General features: G+C 39.5%; 1 protein-coding gene across 6 annotated transcripts in view; it reads left to right on the top strand.

Moving 5' to 3' along the window:
- HYDIN (HYDIN axonemal central pair apparatus protein) overlaps positions 1-17651 on the top strand; it is a 1718235-nt gene that overhangs the window by 980536 nt on the left and 720048 nt on the right. The window lies entirely within an intron of this gene.

Genomic DNA, 17651 nt, shown 5'->3' with positions numbered 1-17651 from the left:
GCATCATGGAACAAATCAAAATAATGTAGACTCTTCCTTAGACCCCTTTAACATTGAGGGGGAAGGAATAGAAAACAAAGGGAGAATCCTCTATAATAAAACCCTAAGTGCGCATGCGCAGTTACAATGCTATGATCCCTGCCGCCATGATGTGTGCTTCCATGCCGCACATGCACACTACCTGCCTTCTGCCCTGATCTCCGATGCCGGCTGACTTCTTGCGCCTCTTCTCACCCTTGGACCAGCAAACGCAGCAGCCGCAGTTTCATCTTGCAGCCGCGGGGCATTTGCTAGACCGGCCCACTTTGATAATGCGAGGTGGGCTGGTCTAGCAAAAGCCCTGAGACTGCCCAGGCTAGCGGATGCTGGACAGGGGGAGCAGGGAAAGGAGAAGGGGTACTACTGGACAGGGGGAACAGGGAAGTGATGCTGCTGGACAGGGGGGAGGTAAAACGAAGGGAGAAGGGCTGCTGCTGGACAGGGGGAGCAGTGAAGGGGTGTTGCTGGACAGGGGGGAGGTAAAAAGAAGGTAGAAGGGCTACTGCTGGACAGGGGGAGCAGGCAAGGGGTGGTGGTGGAAAGCCAAGGAAAGAGAGAGACAGAAAGAAAGACAGACAGACACATCTATTCTAGCACCCATTAATGTAACGGGCTTAAAGACTAGTTTTACTATAAAACATTTAAAGGAATTGGCTTAATCAGATTAACCTCAGCCACTCTATTCATACACTTCATGTAGCACCAATGGATAACTTTTTAAGATATAAAAAGGATCTTAGATGTTCAGGGAGGAAAAACACATCTCAAACCTAGATATTTATCTACACATTTACATGGATATGCAATCAGAAAGGTAGTGCCTATTTTTCTTGTTTCTTCTCTCATAACTAGAAAATCTCTCTGTCTCCCCTGAGTTGATTTTGTCACATCAATGTATATCCAAATTCTCTGACCACAAAAGGAAATTGAACCATTTTTAAAATATAATCTCATAACAGATGACAAATCTTGTTCGAATACTTAACAATGAGAGTAGCTCGTTCTTTAACTTCAGAAAGTGAGTCTTCAAGAATAGTAGTAGTATTTTGAAAATCGTTGCCTTGTTGCATATGTTCATTCATCTTTCTCAACACCTAGTAGATATCCTGTTTGTCTTTTTGTTTTTAATAACTGGTAAATAATAAGCTTTAATAATAGGCAGAATACTGTTGTGAGAAATTTTCAAGTTTTCCAATAGAAACTTTTTAAAGACTTCCAAGGGCGATATACCCAGAATTTTTGGAAAATTTAAGGGAGGAGCCGGCGCCTGAGCCACTCAGGACCTTAGGCCCCTCCCTGGGAATCACATGGTGCACTGGGGCACCAGTTGCATTGCTGGAGGCCTACGGAGCAGGAGGGACTGAGCACCCCCCTCCTGCTCCCAACTGTTACAGGTACGGGGAGGGGGACGGGAATGAGGAGGGGGTGCCCAGTGACAGGAGGGAGTGGGCATCCCTCCTGCTGTTTGTTTTTGGGTGGGGGGAGTAGAAGAGGGGCCAATGGCAGGAGGGAGTGGGAATTCCTCCTTGCCATTTGTTGGTGGCATTGGCAGGCGGCATTGTTTGGTTCGGGGGGAGGGGGGCACTTTGTCGGGGGAGGTGCTTTTTTTTTGGCCAGATATTTTGCATGTGTAATACACGCAAAATATCTGGCCAATTAAAAAAAATGAAAAAAAGCTGGCAGAAGCCCTGACAGCAGTGACAGGAGGCTGCTTCTCCTGTCACTACTGTCAGTGCTCTGCCCCAACTCAATCGCTCACTGAGGTGCAAATTATTTGCATGCAGAAAAGATAGTGAATCAATTGCTGTTTAAAAATCATTCAGAGAATCGTCCAACAGCGATTGATTCACTATCTTTAGTGAATCTGGGCCTAAGTTAATGAATATGACATTCCTTTAGTGACCTCTTTCATTATCATCAGCTCTGTGATTTTATGAGGTGCAAGGGGGGGAGGAATTGGAGTTGAGAGAAACACTCCTTGAAAAGGTTTTGCAAAGGGGTTCTGGGCAGGGGGGCAGTGCTTGGACATTTCTATTGGGAGGGATCCCTCCCTGTTCTAGATCTCACATTGGGAAACCTTCTTAGCTACAACTTATTCTAGCTTCCAATGGTCTCTTATATTTAAGAATTTGTTTAAGATTTCTATTGCAGCATCTCAATGAAAATGGATTTAAAATTTTCTATCAACTCTTCCGAAATGACGGGATGACAGCTTTTGTGATACAGTCAGTTTTATTGGGCAAGAAAGCGATCTTGTCAACTTGGATTTCCTCGGACTTGCCATCCTATCAGCATTGGCAGTCCCTTATGATTGTACAGGCAACCATGGAGTGCTGTGGCTTTGTGGATATTGACTCCCGGCAGGGAAAGAATTATTGTGCTATTTGGGAGCCTTTTTGGCAAACTTTGACACACATTCTTGCAGCAGAATACTGAATGGCTTATATATTATTTTTCTGTATCCTTTTAGTAATGTGTGCTGCTATGTGTTCATTGGGGTTAGGAAGGGAATATCTATCTCCTAGTTTTCAATGTTGAGGATGTTCTATTTTGATTTTGTATGTGTCAGTTGTTCTCTGAAAATGAGTAAATATATTTCAATATAAAATTTTCTATCACTGGTACCTTTACAATTGCTTGACTGGCTCAGTTATTCCCTGGCTCTCCAGCCTCACAAACCCAGCACTACAGCTAGCCTGTTCCAGGTAGAAAGCCAAGAACCATAGCCCTGAAGCTGAGGAGAGCTGACCAGTGCAGCAGCTCTGTTCCTGACATGGACCAAGTCTCAGATTCTTGGGAGGTTTCCCAAGAGCAGGAGCCCTGAGAGGATTTATGGGGATATAAACACCTTTAAACCTAAGCCATGCACTATTACGACATAGTCTAGAAACAGGCACAGTCTCCTTTAAGCACACACCTGCTTAGGTTAATTGCAGAGTAGCAGAAAGCCCAGGGAGAGCTGAAGCCTCAAAGCCACTTAGGCTTGGGCAGTTTGAGCAGTCAAGGCAGTCTGAGCAGTGCAAGTCAGGAAGAGACAGAGCTGAGCCAGAAGAGGAGTTGGATCCTTGGTTAGGTGCTCCAGAAGTTAGGCAAGGAAATGAGGTAGAGATGTTGGATTGGGAGGAATCCTGCTAATCAGCTGCCATGCCTGGGACCACATGAAACAATGGAGAACAAATAGATGCAAGTTAAAGCTTTCTTTTTGGACTACTTTTTGCTGGAGTACAGAAGCTGACAATGCTTTATGTTTTTAATGAAAAGATTGTGTTTGCTGGCTATTTTGCTCCCAGCAGCCAGGAGCTATTTTGGAAGTTTGCAAGGACAATTAAAAGGGAAAGCTGCCCTGCCTGAAAAGGAAATACAAAGACTTGCTATCTTAGAACACTGCTGAACATTGAGAGCACTTATCCGTGCTGTCTGCAGAACTTAGTATTTTGTGGTTTTTCCTGTTTTGAAGTTGCAAGCCACTGATTGTTACAGTGGGGGTTGGGGGGGAGCACAATTCACATTTAGGCAGCCACAGTGAGTTTGATAGTGAAAAGTTTTGGGACTCAACATATGTTGTATTTTTGGTTTTGTTTTTTTACTGGCAAATTGTCAGCTGTTTGAATTCCTGAACTTACCCTGATGCAAGGGTGTGGCCAGACCACGAGACTAATGCTGGTTTTCTTATATTTGAATATTGGCTAAGTACCAAATAAAGTCTTCTTTATTTGAACAGTGGTTGAATTGTGGTCTTATTTTGATTTTGGGAGCTTTTGCCATTCTGACCATTATTTTCCTCAACAGGGCCTTCACCTTTTGGAGGTGCGCCAAGGTCAGGGCCCGGCACATGCTGCATGACAAGAGTGAGGAACATTTTTTCATATTTAGTGGACTTGTCCAGCTGCATGATCATATTGGACTTTGATTCAGACTTTGGAAGACATTTTAAATATTTCCTGCTCTCTTCAAGCGGATTTTTGTCTCCTCCACCCACGACCACCAAGAGTGCCCAAGGTAGCTCATAAATTTGCAGTAGTTTTCAAAATTGACAGCTTGGGGGCGTGGCTTCGACGTGCTGAGAGATGGCTGTGTAGGAGATTGGCTCTGTGAAAGCAGGCAGTTTACTGAACTTTTAAGGGGAAAATAATAAAGAGAATTTTAAAAAAAGGAAGCATTAAGATTGTTAAAATGGCATCGGGGTCGGGTAAAGGAAATAAAAGTGCGATGGCAAACGGATCAAGCAGAGGTAAAAGGTCAAAACTGGAAGTGACTTCCCCTCAATCAGTTCCTTTGCCTGTGGAGGAGGTTGATAATAGAGATCTTTTGCGGGAAATTCAAAAGGTACAAGAAATTGTGTTAGAGAACTCAAGATATATAAAAGAAGTTAAAGATGAGATAGCAGGGTTAAAAAGCAGAATGGATATTGTAGATTTAAAAATGAATACTCTGGAGAAAAAGGTGGAAATAACTGAATTGGAATCAGGGTAGTTTAAAAAGGCTCAGAAAGAAATTGAAATATTAAAGAGAGATTTGGAGGATTTGTCGAACCGCGAAAGGAGATGCAATTTAAGGGTTCTTGGTCTACCTGAAGGGGTAGAAAAAAATGATTCAGTTACATTCATGACTAGCTTTTTAATGAAGATTCTATCTATAAAAAGCAAATTTCAGTTAGAAGTGGAACTTGCACATAGGATCCCAACAAAAAGGCTAACTGCACAAAAAGGACCCAGGCCAATGATTATAAAGTTGCTCAGATATCAGCAAGTAGCTGAGATATTAACGTTGGCTAAGGAAAATAAAGATATAAAGTGTCTGGACTCAAAAATATCAATAGTGCCTGATTTTGCAAGAGTGACAGCTCAAAAAAGAAAGCTGTTACTGGAAATGCGTCCGCAGTTAAAAGCTTTGGGTGCGAGATATGGGTTAATATACCCAGCAGTCATGAAAGTTACGTATGAAAATAAAACTTATAGTTTTGAAGAGGCCAGTAAATTAAAAGAATTTATAGAAAAATGTGAAGAGCCAATGAACACATAAAAGGAAATGTAAAGAAGATGATATATGTTATCTGTTGAACATATTTTCTTTTAAGAATACTGATATTTTATTTTATTTTAATGATGCTGAAGAGAGAAGAAAAGATTTGTTATAATATTCAGAAATTCAGTTAATAGTTCAAATGACTTTAAAAAACAAACAAAAAAAAAAAAAACTGGACATTCTAAGGATTGCAATAACCTGGTTTTGCCTGAAGAGAAGGGGGTGCTGTATACTACAATGAGTGAAGCTGAGATATAAAATGAAAATGAGCTTTTGTCGAAGGCAACCACTTTCATGCAGCAACTGGTTTTGGAGTGTTGTCTGATGTCTTTATCATCTGGATGTGGACCTACTCCTACCTATATTAATATATTAGTGGCCTCATTTGCTCTTATTATTGAAATTTGGCTTCTGTTAATGTTTAAACAAGAAAAGGATTAAACAAAAGGAATACAGCTGGTGTTATAGAACTTGCCTTTCATTGATGCCATAAATAAAACTGTAGAATTGCACACTGTACAGTTCAGACTGAAATCAGTGTGATTTCGTAACTCTGCACAACAACATATGTTACCATAGTAAAGTAAGTTAGAATGTAACCCCAGGACACTTTTAAGCAAAGAGCACAAACATATATACAGCTCTTAATGAAGAAAGGAAATGGGGGGGGGGGGGGAAGAGACTCTAAATGTTGTTGAGTAGGTTTGATGAATATGGCAAACTGAAATTTAGAAAGAGTGTGAGTCTGTACGATACGACCTGCTCTTTGAAAGTTGTCATATGTTTAAATGAAATCAACAATGAAAAACAGAAGTTAGAAGAAAAGAAGAGGATTAACATGGAAGACGGCTTTTGGAAAAAAATTGGACAGATTATTTTTGGCGGGACAATAATATGTAATAGAGTATTAAAAGCCATATACTAATGGAGTTTTTGGATACAAAAGTAGATATTGATTATATAGAATACAGGGATTTTATGGTCAATATAGAGATTATAAAATAGGATTTACTCTCTGAGTATTTAACATATGAAGATTTTAATATATAAGGGAGTTTAGATGACATTAACATTATAAAATGAAAATTTAATTTATTAAGTTATTACATATGGGATATGAATTAATAAAGAATGAAATATTAAGTGTGAGTGGATAATGTGAATGGTGTGAATGCCTAGAAAATGAATTAAGATTTTGTGATATATATTAAATGAAATTGAAAGGTTTAATATATTCTTTTAGGATGTACTAGAGAATGTTCAGAGATACATGGGGTAAATAGAGAAATATTATATAATGCATAAGGCATATAATAGAATACAATTAGATACTTATATGAGATTAACATATATGATTAAACTGAAGTATTTCTTATGTGGTTTAAGAATTTTTAAGTTTTAAAGAAACTTAGAGAAGAAGTAAATACCAATATTTTTATTTTATGGTAAGGTACACTAATATTATAGAACAAAAGTATTTAAAGACTAAAAATGTCTTGGTTTCAATAAGATAGAAGTTGAATATAATTAATATACAGAATGGGTTTGATTTTGGATTGGGGAAAAAAAAATTAATGATATGGGAGACAATAAATATTATGAAAATGAGATTTGGAATATTATGTAATTTTACTCCTTTGCTTAAGATGATTCTCTTTTTATTATTAAGGTCTTAAGTTAATGATTGAATGGGTTTAATTTGCCTGTGGGGAGTTTTTCTTTTGCTTGGCCACTATGGGCGTTTCGAAGTTTGCATTTATTTTGGGGAGGGGAGGGGTGGGAATAAGGGAGGGGATATGGGGAGAGGTTAGGAATGAGGGTTTAAGGGTGTGCTTAAGTTTTTGGTATGAGGAAAAAGTTTATATTCTATTTTTGAGATGGATATATTTGTATAATAAATTTCAGTTATATAATGGGTTTTAAAATTTTCTCCTTGAACGTAAATGGCGTCAATCACCCAATAAAAAGAAAAAAGGTATTGTCATATCTTAAGCCACAGAATATAGATATTTGTTTTTTACAGGAGACACTTTGTCTGGGTCAGAATCCATGAAGCTGTCAGATAATTGGATAAAACAATGTCTATATGCACCAGCAATAAAAAAAAAAAAGGCAGGAGTAGCAATCTTGGTTAACAAAAAATGTTCGGCAACATTTAATATGGTTAAGGCAGATCCTCTAGGAAGGTGGATACTTGTTGACATGAGCATGGGTAATACTACAATGGCGTTATTAAATATATATGCCCCTAATTAGAATCAAAGTGAATTCTTTAAATCTCTACAACAATTAGTATTACCACTGGCTGCTACTAATTTAGTGGTGGCAGGGGATTTCAATGCTGTTATAGATCCAATAATGGATAAAAAAAACCTAGTAGAATTATGAAATGAATGGGTTTAGAAAATTTAATACAATAATGTAATTTAAAAGATATATGGCGTATTCTTCATTTTAAGGATCGGGAATTTACGTTTTGTTCACATGTTCATCAATCATTTTCAAGAATTGATTATATTTTTGTTTCAAATCAGATGTTGCAGCAAGTTGGAAAAGCTGCCATAGAACCAATAGTAATATCAGATCATGGTGGTATATGGATAGAAATGAATTTAGTGGATCAAGATAATTCCAAACCTGCATGGAGGTTTGATAATGCATTGCTTGCTGATTCTAAATTCTGTTCAGATTTTCAGGTTAAATTGAAGGAATATTTTACACTTAATGATTTAGAGGAAATATTGATTGAAATTTTGTGGGATGCTTTCAAAGCAACTATGAGAGGACAAATTATTTCATATTCTGCATATAATAAGAAACAGTTAAGAAAGCAGTTTGTAAGCTTGGAAAAAGAGATTAAAAATTTAGAATTACAATTGGTTAACAAGTGGGAATAGGCTGCATTTCAAATATTGTTAAAAAAAATGTGAATATAATGAGGTTTCCTCTAGGTTAGTAAGGAAGGATATTTTTGCTCAGCAAGCATTATATTATAGTAGTTCAAATAAGGCTGGAAGATTATTGGCAAATTATTTAAAAGCAAAGAAAAGGAAAGAGAAAATTGGCATAATTAAAGATGATTTAGGGAATTCTCATTCTCAGATTGGAAATATATTAAAACAATTTTTGAAATATTATCAGTCCCTTTATTCTTCTGAGTCTTATGCAAATAAAGAGAAAGATGGGTTGGATTTTTTGAGTTTAATTGAAGGTCCTAAGGTTCCTGATCATGTAAAAAGATGAACCTATATCGCTAAAAGAGTTACAAATAGCATTGAAGTCTCTTAGAGTTGGGACCGCTCCAGGTGGGGATGGATTTACGGTAGAGTTTTATAAAGAATTTCAAATTTCCCTTTTACCCTATTTGTTAAAATTATATTAGGATCAACTGAATAAAGGTTGTATATCAGGCACTATGGCAAAATCTTTAACTATTGTTTTGCCAAAGCCAAATAAAGATCCAACATTGGTTTCAAATTACAGGCCTATTTCTTTAATAATTGTAGATGGTAAATTATTAGCTAAAATTTTAGCTTTAAAATTGGCTAAAGCTCTTCCGCATATAATAGGTATGCATCAAACTGGATTTGTTGCTCAAAGACACTCTTCCAATAATACTAGATTGGCATTTCAGATGTATTATTTAACAAAACAAATTAATGATCCGGCTTTTTCAGTATCATTAGATGCTGAGAAAGCTTTTGATCGTGTAGAGTGGAAATTCATGTATCAAGCTATGGAATGGTTTGGTATTGGATCTGGATTTATACAAATGATTCAAACACTGTATAGCTCCCCGATTGCTCGTTTATATATAAATAATAATTTTTCGGATGCTTTTAAATTGCAAAGGGGAGTTAGGCAGGGTTGTCCATTATCTCCTTTGCTGTTTGATATAGTACTTGAACCCTTGTTATTAGCTATTCGTCAGGCAAAGGACATACAAGGTATTCCATGTGCTGGAGTGGATTATAAAGTATCCGCTTATGCGGATGATATATTGCTTCATTTGAGAAATCCGGAAACAACAATTCCATGTCTGCTTGAAGTAATTGATACATTTGGAAAATTCTCAGGATACAAAATAAATTGGACTAAATCAGAAATTTTACCTTTAAATGTATATTGTACAAAAGGTATATTTGATTCTTTCCCTTTTATTTGGAAAAAGGATGGAATAAAATACTTAGGTATTTGGTTGAAAGATACACTCGAAAAGACAATGAAAGTAAAATAAAAATTTTTATTACAAAAAGTAACAGAGTTGTGTGAGCAATGGAATCCTTTGCATCTCTCGTGGTGGGGAAGAGTTCAAACTGTTAAAATGATGATTCTGCCTGTGGTTTGTTACCAATTGGGCATGATACCAGTGTTTTTTCAGGAGTCTTTCTATAAAAAGTTAAATAGTATTCTGGTTAAATTTATTTGGCTGGGTAAAATTGCAAGAATTGCTCTAGTGTCTTTGCAAAGGCCAATTAGGGAGGGTGGGGTAAATTTTCCCAATTTTTATAGGTATCACCAATCCTATATCATGTGCCAAGGTATGTATTGGGTCCTCCCAGAGCTTTTGGAACAACTGCCAGACTGGTTTGGGTTGAGAGGTCGCTTATATTTCCACTTAGACTTGATCTTCTGCTCAGTATAAAGATGCCTAGAATACGTAAAGACAATAGAGTATTAATGGATACCTGGAAAACATTAAGATGTGTGGACAAATTAACTCTTGAGTCTATTGGAAAATCTACTCATCAATCTATTTGGGTAAACTCCAAGATACAAATAGGCGGGTTTAAGATTGTCTGGAAAGATTGGATTAAAGCAGGTATAAGATCCTTAAATGAAGTTTTTCAAAATGGTAAACTGCTTGATTTTTCACAATTGCAACATAAATATGGTCTAAATAAAAAACAAAGTTATAAATGGTTGCAGTTGAAGCAGGCTATTCAGGTAGGGTTCCCTGAATGGAAATCTTTACATGATCATTATAGCTTAGAATTCCTATGTTTTCAGGCAGATTTTCTGGGACACCTGGCCGCCAAGTGGTATAAAATTTTATCTAATTATTTGAATAAGAAACCTAAAAATGGATTAAGGGATATTTGGAGCATTGAGATTAAGCATCAGATTAATGCATCTCAATGGCCACGTATTTGGTCTTGGAGAATTAAAGGTACGATGTCGGCATCTATTAGACCAGCGGTCTCAAACACGCGGCCCACGGGCCGCATGTTGCTCTCCAGGTTTGATTTGCGGCCCACGGTCTGGACGCGACCAACAGCATTTCTCTTCCCCTTTCCCTTCCTTTTGGAGCAGCAGCGTGTCAGGCCGGCTCGTTCCGTTCAAAGCCGCGGGTTGGCGACTCCTTCCTGCATCAGAGAGGCTTCAGATGCAGGTGCGGATCTCGCAAGGAGCCGCCTCCCACGGCTTTGAACGGAACGAGCTGGCCAGACACGCTGCTGCTCCACAAGGAAGAGAACGGAAGGGAAGGGAAGGGGAAAGAGAAATGCTTCTGCTACATAGGAAAGGGGGACCCTAGGGAAATGCTGCTGCTGATGTACAGGGATAGGGAGAGGGAGGGAAAGGGGAAGAGAAATGCCTCTCCTGCACAGGAAAGGGGGAAGGGAAATGCTTCTGTTGCTGCTGCACCCAATTGGGGAAAGAGAGGGAAGGAAGGAGAAGGGAGAGGAAAGTTAAAGGAAAGTTTTATAAACTATAAAGAGTTTTACCTCATGCAAAATTGTCATTTCTTTAATAAGACATTAAGTATTTTTTCTGCGGCCCTCCAAGTACCTACAAATCCAAAATGTGGCCCCGCAAAGGGTTTGAGTTTGAGACCATTGTATTAGACAAACATGGTTCTTTTTGTTGCATAGAGCATTCTGGACCCCTACTGGATTACAAAAATTAGATTGCTCTAAGTCTAATAGGTGCTGGCATTGTAAAATTGAAGTTGGTACTCTGGATCATCTTTTATTTTATTGTCCATATATTCAGGCATTTTGGTTATCAATATGGGATCAAGTTAACCTCTTTATGGAAAATCATGTGGCATTGTCATATGATACAGTTTTATTTGGAATGTGTATGAGAAATAAAAGCCAAATATCTGCAGTAAATAATAAGCTTTTGATGATCCTTACAGGAGTAGGGCTACAACAAATAACATTGAATTGGAAAAATTGTTCTAGACTAAATTACAGTTTCTGGTGGAACTCAGTGTGTCATCTGTACAAAATGGAACGTTTACTTGCAATACAAAATGGTCATTTTAATAGATTTAAAGATGTGTGGAGGCCAATAATAAATTATCATAATGATTAATGTTAATTTATTATTCTTTTTCCTTATATGATAATTGACAGAATGGGTGGGTTATGATAATTTAATATATATGTGCATAATTTAATTGATTAATATACATAGGAATTATATTATTCATGTATAGATATGAGATGGGGGTGGGATATAAATCTTTTAGGTATATATTGTTATGGAATTATCAAGTGATAATGTAATATGTTGTGTTCATATTTTAATGTACACTTGATGTATATGTTAAAATGAATAAAGATTTTGAAAAAAAACAAAACAAAACACAAAATTGACAGCTTTTAAATATGCCCAATAACACCACTAGGTAAGATGTAAACAAAAAAATGTCCCCAAAGACCTAACAGATAAGCAAACAAAACCTTTTTTGACCGAGAAGGTGCTCAGAACCAACAGGTGGCAAGAAAATCACAAAACCAAGGACAAACCCCTGTAAATGTTTTCAATAGTCTAGTATTGCACCATCTTCAATCGGTAGAAGGTTTAAACTGTGTCAGAATAAAAATATTATTTTTAAGTGTCCATTTCTTTATAGAACAGCAAACTCCAATAAGTTAAAGTGCAAATTATTTTGAAAAACTTAGCTTGAAAATAAAGGTGAGGTTGTAAGGAAGTTGTCTCACTCCAGCGGATCCTGATGCATTTCGCCAGTGGCTTCCTCAGAGAACCCCCTCACGTTAGCTGTAACAGGAGAGTAAAACTCCTTCCTGGCAAAAGAAGATAGAAAATGCCATTCAAAATATAAAACAATTAAGTGATTCAAACAAACTTGCGACGCTGCCGCTCACCTTTATTTTCAAGCTAAGTTTTTCAAAATAATTTGCACTTTAAGTTATTGGAGTTTGCTGTTGGGACACTTTAAAATAAAATTTTTATTCATTCACAGTTTAAACCTTTCTAGATTAGAGATGGGCTGAACAACAGCTTCTTTCCACTCCTTTAGATAGGCTAAGGCAGGGGTCTGCAACCTTTAAGACATAAAGAGCCACTTGGACCCGTTTTCGAAAAGAAAAAAAAACTTGGAGCCGCAAAACCATTATAAAACAAATCTAACACTGCATATATTGTTTCTTATCTTAATGCTATATACAGGATCACTAAATTGAAAATAAAATCATTTTTCCTACCTTTGCTATTTGGTGATTTCATGAGTCTCTGGTTGCACTTTCTTCTTCTGACTGTGCATCCAATCTTTCTTCCTTTCTTTCAGCCTCCTGTATGTTTCCTCTCCTCCAGACCTCATTCTCTCCCCCAACTTTTTCTTTCTGTCTCCCTGTTCCCCCTTCTTTCTGTCTCCGTGCCGTCCCCCAAGCCACTCGGTTTGCTGCCACCGCAATCGGGGAACAGCCCCCAAGCCACCGCCGTCCCAAGCTTTCCCTGCAGAAGTGTTGCGCTGACCAGCATTCCGCTCCCTGACGTCAATTCTGACGTAGGAGAGGAAGTTCCGGGCCAACAAGGCATTTCTCCTCATTCCATCCAGCCTGAGCCCCATCTCTCCTTGATCCAGCATTTCCCTTCTGTGTCTGTCAGAATTACCATTCCACCTATTTTCCAGCATCACCCTTCTTTGTGTCCATCTCACCTATATCCCTATCTCACCACTTTTCAGAATCTTCATTTGTCTCTGTCCTTATCTTTAAGCCATGTTCACCATTTGCCCTTTCAATGTCTTTATCTCCCCCCACACACTTTTCAGCATTACTTCTATGTCTCTATTTCACCTCCTCTTCATGTCCCCTCTGTATCTCTATCCTTATTCAGTAGGTCCTGCTTACCCTTTCTCTTCTTTGTGTCACTATCTCCATTTTCAGCTTTCCCCCCTTTTCCTTTGTTACTGCACCCTGTAGCTAGAATCTTTCCACCCTCCCTCCACTCCGGCCCAGCCCAGTATGAAATATTTCCTTTTGTTACCCTCACCTCTCTCTTCTGCTCCCTCACCCACGAGTCCTGCATCTGGCCCTCTCCCTTCTACCTGCACCTGGCAACACCCCCCTGCTCCGCGGCTCTCTTCAGCAACTCGTCAGCAGCGGTGATCAAGACAAGCTGCCGACATCGAGGCCTTCCCTCTACGAGTCCCGCCTTTGTGGAAAAAGGAAGTTGAAACAAGCGGGACTCGCAGAGGGTAGGCCCCGACGTCAGAAGCTTGTGTTGATCGCTGCTGCTGAGTTGCCGAAGAGAGCCGCGGAGCAGGGGATGTGGCCGGAAGCAGGTAGAAGGGAGAGGGAGATAGGAAGGCTGTAGATCTCCGGAGCATGACACCGACCCCGGCCAGGATGATTTCTTTTTCAGGCGTGCACCTTACAAGTCCAGCGTCGCGGCGGGAAATAGCCATGCTGAGCAGTGAGCTCAGCACTACACAGATGAAAGCCTTGCTTGCTGATTGGTCCGGCGGCACGGCAGGGCGGGGCCGCCGGACCAATCAGCAAGCAAGGCTTTCATCTGTGTATGTGCTGAGCTCACTGCTCAGCATGGCTATTTCCCTCCGCGACGCCGGACTTGTAAGCTGCATGCCTGCGTGACACACTACCGGAGCCGCAGCAAAGGTGGAAAAGAGCCGCATGCGGCTCTGGAGTCGCAGGTTGCCGACCCCCGGGCTAAGGCTAACTATATGTAGGATAAATGGAAGCAGACCATGCCTGGGGATGTTTGTTCAGTTATAGGAAATTTCACCCCCAGAATTTTATTTTTGCCCCCACACATTTTGCTCCCAAGATCTTTTGCCCCCCCCCACACACACACACACATTTCACTCCCAGGATTTTTTGCCCCCAACATTTACTGCAGTACTAAATTGCAATATAATCATTAAGCATTATCATTATTACCATTTTTGTAGGCATTGCTCATTTGAATATGCCACTCAAGTAAATTTTTATGGCTATACTTTTTTTTCATCATGCTTTTGCTGTATTGCAGTATTTTTTGACCTATTCATAATAATGCCACAATGAAATTTTATTTTTCATCAAAAAGTCTAAAATCAAGTAAAAAAAATCATAAAAGTAAAAATATACAGTAAACAAAACAATCAAGTAAAAAGTCAAAACAACAAGAAGTGCACAAATCAAAATGAGCCAGCACTAAAAAATCATAAATCTTTGTTCACAGGTTACACTGGCATATTCAAATGAATATTCACTTTAAAATGGGAGATTGATGCTGTTCATTTGACATAGCATCAACCTCCCATTCCATTTGAAAGTGTTTTTTTCATTTGAATATGCCATTGCAATCTGTGTTTACTGACCTAGCATTGATTCCAAGGCTGCCTCAAACCTTCAGTGAACTTCTTGTCTCCCAGGAGTTCCAGGAAATCAACATCAATGATGTGCAGGAGCTGTTCCTTCTGACTCAGGTAAGCTTTTGCTCACACTGTGGATAGGGAGAAAAGAGCCAAGGAAATTATTTTTTAGATGTGCCTTAGGTCAGGGTTTATGATGGTGATTGGTAATAAAACAAATTACTTTGAAGATACCTATATTGGCTGAATGAATCGCAGAGGATGTCAAGCACCACTGTTTCCAATTCAACTTTGGAACGTATATCGGCAAACATTAAATGATCAGCATTGATTCACTATCTTTTCTGCATGCAAAATGACATTGAAGGATGGCACCGCAGCTTTCAAGAGACAAGTGGTACCATTCTCCAAATATATACCAGTTCATCAACTGCCTGAAATGTCAGCACGGTCTTCATAATTTTTAAATTACTCAAATTATAGCTAGCAATTCTGTCAATGCAAGAAATAAAAAAATATACTGCAATTTCAGCAAGGATCAAATATATTGTGCAAGATTTTTAAAATTGGAATTTGGTTGACTATCTGAGAGGCATTGCATACAATTTTGAATTTTAGTTTGTTGTGACATGCTTTCTGGTGGGTTTTTTTAACTTTTTATTTTACAGTTATGATTGTACTATATATATTTGACTTATGGTTTTTTAGTGCTGGCTCATTTTAATTTGTGCACTTTTTTACATGATTGTTTTGTGTTTATGGTTAAATCTGTTTATTAGTTTTAAGTGCATAATAATAACAACCAAACACAGTCAGTAAGCACCAACAAAGCCCCCCCTCCCAACTCCCCCCCCATGGGAACAGTTACACTATAATCCAGCAAACCAGTATGTCAGTTCAAAAGTCTGCTGCGCACCATTGGCGTTAAAGTAGAGCAAAAGGGTAACCAACACTTGAGGTACAATGCACCACGTCTGGAGTTCATGTCCGTAATGTCCAATCGTTCACACTCTGCAAGTTGGATCATCTGGGTCCGCCAATGCGAAACAGTGGGTGTATGAGGTGAGAGCCAGCGTTGAAGGATAGTTTTGATGCCCATCAAGATGGCCTTTCGAACAAACTCAGCTGCTCCAGGTCGAATCGGTTGCAAAGACAACTTCAAAGTAAAGAGAAAAGTATTCGTAGGTATCCATGTACAGTCCCAGAAAGCTGCAATAGATAGGCATAGACGTTTCCAAAAGGCCCGAATACCGGGACACAACCAAAACATATGTCCTAAGGACGCTCTAGGGGTCGCACACTTAGAGCAAGCATCAGAAGTACAAATGTGGGCATGAAATGCTCTAACAGGAGCAAAATAAGCCCGAACTACAAATTTATAATAACGTTCCCGTTCAGTCACGGCAACCAAGAATTTTGTCCCTTGTAAGATGCTTCTCTTTACCATATCCGCAGAAATGGAAAACTGTAAGTCTGCTGACCACTTGTCGGCCAGGGTCGTATAATCCAACTCTCCAGCCAGCTCCTGCAAAGAACGATGATGAAAGCGCAGGGGGATGCGCACCTGAGCAGTAAGACTTAAGGTTTCAGACAATTTTTCCTGGACATCCTCACGTAAAGCTAAACCAGGGAGCGAATGGACATAGTGGTGCAATTGTCCATAAGAAAACCAATCCCCAGCTACCAAGGCGGAGGAATCACATAGCGTTTGAAAAGGCTGGAGAGTACCATCAGGTTGGAGGACATGAAATAAATAGTGCATGCCCCTCCCCGGCCATCTGGGATAAGCGTCTAGGCCCATACCAGGGAGAAAGTCTCCATTGCCAGTAAGTGGTAAGCATGGTGTCACATCAAACCGAAGAGTCAATTGAGAGCAGATCTGTTTCCAAATTTTCCGTAGAGGAAGGAGAAATAAATCCCCATGTAATTGTTTCCAGGGGGGCATGCACTTCACATGGAGCAAGTAACTAAAATGATAAGGAGAAAAAGAGCTGCATTCCACCCCTGTAGCAGAGAAATAAGATGTAGCACAGAACCAATCATTCAAGTGCCTAAGCTGACAAGCCACATTAAATCTACCTAGGTGTAACAGTCCAAGACCCCCCTGAGTTGTAGGTAAAAATAAAGAGTGTAAGGAAATACGAGACCTCCTGCCACCCCATAGAAAAGAACGGAGAGAACGATGATGCTGTCGCAAATGACATCTCTGTAAAAGAATAGGTAAAGTTTGGAAAAGATAGAGCCACTGCGGGACCATCATCATATTATATAAGGCAATTTTCCCCAGAAGAGATAGCGGATAGGAATGCCAAGCTCGCAGTCAGCGTTCTGCACCTGTCAACATAGGAAGGACATTGATAGAGTAAAGCGTAGTCAGGTCCCTAGGTATAAGAACACCTAAGTATCGAATCGAAGAATCAGCCCATACCAAGGGAAAAGGACCCTTCCAAGTTTCGCGGACAGAAAGTTGTAAAGGGAGCACTAAAGACTTCTGCTTATTTAAAGTCAACCCAGAAAACAAATGAAATTCGTCAAAGAGATCCATAGCTCTTGATAGAGAACGGTGTGGATGAGCTAGGGTAAGCAATAAATCATCTGCAAAGGCCAGAACACGTAATTGTGAAGAGCCCTCAGGTAGTCCAACCAGTTCATCATCCCGTTGGATCGTACGCAACAGGGGTTCTAGATAGAGAAGGAAAAGCAACGGGGAGAGAGGGCAACCCTGACGAGTTCCTCGGCCCACAGCAAAAGAATCGGTCAGAATCCCATTAACCAAGACTGAGGCTGTCGGTGCTGTATATAGTGCATGTAAAGCAGAATCAAACCAACCCCCCAAACCTACATATTCTAAAACCTGGAAAAGATACGGCCAACGGACTTGGTCAAAAGCCTTGGCTGCATCCAGACTCGCCAAGAGACCAAACGTAGAAGTCGCCTGAGCTCTGGATACAGCCAATAACACCCTACGAACGTTGACCACAGAGTGTCGGCCCTGTACAAATCCCACCTGCGCCGG

This window comes from Geotrypetes seraphini, chromosome 4 (assembly GCF_902459505.1).
Source record: "Geotrypetes seraphini chromosome 4, aGeoSer1.1, whole genome shotgun sequence".
NCBI classification, from domain to species: domain Eukaryota; kingdom Metazoa; phylum Chordata; class Amphibia; order Gymnophiona; family Dermophiidae; genus Geotrypetes; species Geotrypetes seraphini.
The sequence above is the reverse complement of the archived record's forward strand: the minus strand, read 5'-3'. Positions and strand labels throughout refer to the sequence as shown.